At 41.6% G+C, this 5437-nt stretch overlaps 1 protein-coding gene across 1 annotated transcript in view; it reads left to right on the forward strand.

Moving 5' to 3' along the window:
* The window catches only part of LOC109301410 (ropporin-1-like), a 25490-nt gene that overhangs the window by 13768 nt on the left and 6285 nt on the right, over positions 1 to 5437 (forward strand). The gene's annotated exons all lie outside the window — the stretch shown is intronic.

The following is a 5437-nucleotide window of genomic DNA, read 5'->3' on the forward strand; positions in this document are numbered from 1 at the left end:
TGACCCCAGTACTCTTTCCTGCCATGGCAGGGGGTCGGACTAGATGATCTTCTCAGGTCCCTTCCGACCCTAGAAACTATGAAACTATGAAGGCAAAACTGAGGTGCTGTTGGTAAGTCTGGGGAAGAAATTACAAGATAAATTATTGCTGAACCAGAAGTTATCAGTTTAAAGCAAAAATTATTGGTGAAATTTCCTACCCCGTGCTGGCAGATGGTCAGCGCAGATTATGATAATGATCTCTTGTGTCTTTAAAATCTATCACTCCACTTGTGAAACAACAAGAGTGATACAGATCTTACAGAGAGTTAATTAAAATCTTGATAAGGCATTATGTCATTGGTTCTGGTGGTCAATACAATCATTTCCAGTATTGATGACAACACTTGCCTTATCTTGAACACCTGCAAGTCTTGAAAACCAGTCCAATTTAGAGACAATTCTCTTCAGAGATCATATTTCCTGTATTTTCCTTCTCCTTCATTCATCATTTTGGTCATTTCCATTAAAATGGGATATTTCTGCTCAGAAATGCATGTTTTGCTGCAATTTATCTTGCAATGTCATAATATTTTAGTTGTGACATTAAAATTAGGTGTCCTGGGGATAAATATGATATCTCAGATAAATTTTTGACTTTCATTGAGCAATAAAGAACTGATCAAATATTAGACAACAAAATTACTGTGTCCATGTAACCCTCCCCATTAATGAAAAAGGTTTATATCAGCAGAACTGTTTCAAGACAGAGTTTTGATACAATCATCCATGGAATTCCAGTGGCTTTTTTAAATAAATAAAATATTTATATATGAACTTATTTTAGAGAAACAACGAAGGATCCTTTGTTAATTTAAGACCTGTAGGGCTGGTCATTGTACAATCATCTGGCACCATCTTGTGGACTACAGAAGATGCGCATGAAACTTTGCACTGCTATTAAAAGTGTCATCACTGGTTTATAAAGCTCAAAATATTGTGGGCCTTAATGATACTGTCCCCTAATGATGAGACAATCCACTATATTTTGATAAACTGAATAATCCTTAGTCTGATCCTATAATCCTGTTGGTCCTCAGTGGGATTTTATTGTCTTTAATATGAGCAGTATCCAGCCAAAACTGAACATGTTTGAAAATCCCAACCCATTTGCACATTAGGATGTCAGAATTCTAGCCATCCTTCTATAATAAAGGATTACCAGATAAGAATGTATCTGGGACCTGCATACTCATTTCAGCTTCACCAGAACTCTTGTGATTTCAAGACTCAGTTTTACAACCCCCAAAATTCATATAGCTGTCCTTCTCAGAACTGTTGTTTTAAGAAGTCAAGATTCTTGGCCAGGAGGATTTTAAATATCATTTTAGAAGTCTATCCTTTGAATCTAAAGTTAATTTTACAAAAGATGAACTCTAGGAGGTTTAAGCTGAGCATCAGGCACACCAGTGGAACATCATGATGCACCAAAATAAGGCATAAAGGCTCCTGCAGGCCTTTTAATGGTTAAACTGTACCTCACCTGAAGAATGCAGGGTAGAGCCCAAAACACACACAGCAGTCGCTATAAGAACAATCAAAAATAACAAGACATGCTTTACAATGTGGAGACAACATGCTTGCATCACGTTAATGCTTTCTACGTTTATGAAGTGCTGCTGCAACAGAACCAAGCACACCAGCAATTAGAAGTATTAGTGCGTGGCAGTGGTACTGCCTGTATTTTTAAATATACAACTTGCTTTCAAAAACGATTACTTGCTTAGTGGAAATGTTGGGTGGTGAGGGGTGTACACAGCTCACATTGGTGATGGTTGCTCACATTTAGATTCACAGATTTTTAAATGCCAGAACAGGCTCCTGTGATCCTTAAACTGATTCCCTGCATCACACAGGCCACAGCTTTTCTGTGAATTAATTCCTGCTTCAATTTCAATATATCTGACTGAATGCAAGTGCGACTTTTTGGTTTCCACTAATGGAAAACCCACCTCAACACTGTGTAAGTCTGTTCAGTGATTAATTGCCATCTCTTATTTCTTATCTAAATTTGTCTTGCTTCAGCTTCTTCTTTTGCCATTCTCTCTCAAATGGAAGATCTTTTTAACGAAAGTCTGTCCCCACATAGGTATTTTTACCTGAGATCAAGTCACCTCTTACCCTTTTTTCGATAAAGTAAATAGATTGGACTCCTGGCACATAAGTTAATAGGCATATTTTCTAGTTCTTTAATAATTCTTTTGAAACTTTCCCGACGAATACCTGGGCACTTCTGCCACAGTGGTGGCCAGGATGGCAACAGAAAGGCTGTTACTTGGGCACCGCTGGTGCCCCAATCACTCCTCCCTTCCCCCCTTTGCTACACTGCTTGACTTTTCCTGTACCTCATACAATTTTTAACAACATTTTTGAAAGGTGAACACTAGAACTGGACACCGTAATCTAGTTGCAATTGCACTGCTGCCAAATAGAGAGGTGATATAACCTCCCTCCTAGCACTCAGCACTCTCCTAATTATGTATCTGAAGTCTGCATTGACTCTTTTGGCTACAGCATGTCACTGGGGGTTCCTGTTTAGCTGCTAATCCACCCTGACCCCCAGATCTTTTTCAGGGCCTCTGTCTGCTGGGATAGCACCCTCCACCCCCCAGCCTCTAAATACAATCCACACTTTTTTGCTCCTAGAATTACTACCTGTCCTCTTTCATCATTTCACTCTCCCTAATCTTTACATCATAAGTAAACATTATACATAATGATGTTATGTTTTCTTCTTTGACATTACTACAAATGTTTAAAAATGTCCATTAGACTATTTGATCTGTTGACATGATTCCCTTTTTACAATTTTATGTGGAGGTCTATCAGTATGTCACTTTTTAATCCATTAAATTGGTATTGTGTTGATTCTGTATCATCTAGTTTTAAAGGTCATATCCTTGTAAAACAAATCCCATAAATCCTGATATATTATGGCAATACTATTACCTGCTTCAGCTAAACTTGCAATCTCATGAAAAAGATACCATTAGTAAGACAAAATGTTTTCCATTAATGCTATCACCTTTCTTTAATTTATTATTTGACTCTCATGTCAGCTATTCCAGTATTTTGTCTAGGATCAATGTTGTACTGACAGGTTTTACTACCTGATTAACATCTGCCCAAGTTACAGCTGGAAAGGAAAAGTATTTCATAATCACTGTAGGATCTAAAGACATCATTTGTTTTTCCCAACTATGGAAAAGAAATTTATACCAAACCCTTCTGCCTTCCTTGCATTATTGACAATTCTACCATTTCCATTGATTAATAGATCGATACGCCGTTAGGAATCTTTTTATTCCTAACTTACTTTTAAAAACTCTGTCTGTCCTTAATTCTGCTGGCCATGCTATTCTCCTTGCGTACTTTTGTTTCATTAATCCATGTTCCACAACTCCTGTTTTCTAACTAATACTAGTTACTATCGCCTCCTTTTTTCCATTTGTTATATACCTATGTTAGAGCTGTTGGAACTTCCCCTCTTCCTCAGGCAGGTTTTGTCTTATTTTATTGTTAATCAATTGTGGCTTTTTGGCTGTCTAGCACAGTGGTTCTCAACCAGGGTGCCACAGCCCTGGTGCCACCACAGCCACATGAAGCTCTCTGCAGTGCTGTCATATTTCTCTGCCACTACAGCAGGGAGCAGGGCCTGAAACAGTAGCTCCCCCAGGGGCTTCCTCTGTGCTGCCATGGAAGGACATAGCTCCAGCTGGTCACAGACCATTCCAGGCAGGGAAAGTGCCTAGGGAGGGATCCAGGAAGGGCTCACTTTGAATGAGGTCCCCTTCAGCAGCATAGGGAAGGATTCACAGGGAATTCACAGGGAAGGGAAAGATTCACAGCACTCATAGTCCAGAGGACTCTTCCTCCAGGCAGCAGCCCAGCCCAGCACAGCCCTCCACTAGTGGGGCTGATAGAGCTGCCCAGGAGGCAACCCAGGCCTCTGAGAGTGAGGAGGTTGTGGGCTTGGGGCCCATAGGGAGCCCTCTCCCGGCAGGATTCCCTATCATGCCAGGTCATGAGCAGCCAAATCTGGGGGTCATCCAGGGTCAGAAGAAGCAACCAAGATCCAAGGGGAGCATGCAGAGTCCAAGTATAGGGCAGCCAGGAAGCCAGAAGATGTCTGGGGAACCAAGTCATAGATCCAGAGGGCTGGGCACAGCACAGGGTCAGGAGGCCAGCAGAATCAGTTTTCTAGGAGATCAAACTGGAGTCAGGTTAGGGAGCCAAAGGAGATTTTTACACATGCTCTAGGTGTGGGGAGGGATGCTTTAATTAGAAAACTGCACTAATTAAAAGCCCACAAGCATCACTGAAAAATGCTGGCGGGGTGCTATGAACCGAAGCTTATCAAACGAGCTTGAATTCAAAGTGCCCTGACGCCATTTTTCAACACTTGGACACTGATACATGTGATGCTGGAGTCTGCTGGACAGCGTTTATTTCCAAGCTCCAGCAGACTCGCTTGATCGAATCTGCTCTGACGCACTGGATTTCCAGCGTGCCAGAGCTGGTTTCCTGCACATCTGTAGGAGTCCAAAGAGCCAGGCCAAACTCAGGATCAATAGGCAAGCCAAGCCAGGTAGCCAAAGACTCCGTCAGGGACCCAGTAAAGACAGAAGCCAAGCATGAGGCAATATGAGTACAAGATTGAGCCTTGCTGACCAGATACTTCCTCCTTCAGGTCAGGGGTTTTTTTATAGGAAGGGGTGAACAGTTACCTGAGAGGCGAAGGGTGGCTAGGCCCCTATATCAGGTTCTGTCCACCGATGTCTACCCCACTGCTCAACTGAGGAGGTGGCAGACTGGGATGAGCGGCTACCCCTGGCAGGCTGAGGCCCCAGCTTGACATTTCCCTAGAGATCCGATCTGACTTTTCTCATCATGCTGCACAGCCCTGCTTCCTGGCGTTAGACATCAGAAGAGTAGCACCCAACCAAATTCAGAGACGTGATGTAGGGGTGCCTTGGGTTAAAAAGGGTTAAGAACAACTGGTTTAGTAAAATGTTCTTAATTCCCAGAAGTCATTTACATTTTCCTGTTTAAATTATTTTCCCTAGCTCACTGAACTCATAATAGTTTTCAGCTTTGTGAAATTTGCCTTTTTAAAAGCCCACGAACACATATTACTGGTAGACTTAAATTTCCCGTGTGTAAACAGAATAATATAGAAAGGATTGGTTGCATTTAAGTAACAACTATTTGACTTCTACAGTCAGTTCCCCTCTCCTCTTAAAATCATGTTTCATTTAAAATAACCTTCATCATGTTGGCTGTAAGACTTTCTGCGTTAGGAAACTCATCTAAAACATTTGGGAATTTTAAGGATGTGTTAAATATTGTTAGCCTGAGACCCCAGGGGAGGTGCACCCAGGCCAAGGGTCAGGGAGGA

Source organism: Gavialis gangeticus, unplaced genomic scaffold, assembly GCF_001723915.1.
Source record: "Gavialis gangeticus isolate Ggan-Ray unplaced genomic scaffold, GavGan_comp1, whole genome shotgun sequence".
NCBI lineage: Eukaryota > Metazoa > Chordata > Crocodylia > Gavialidae > Gavialis > Gavialis gangeticus.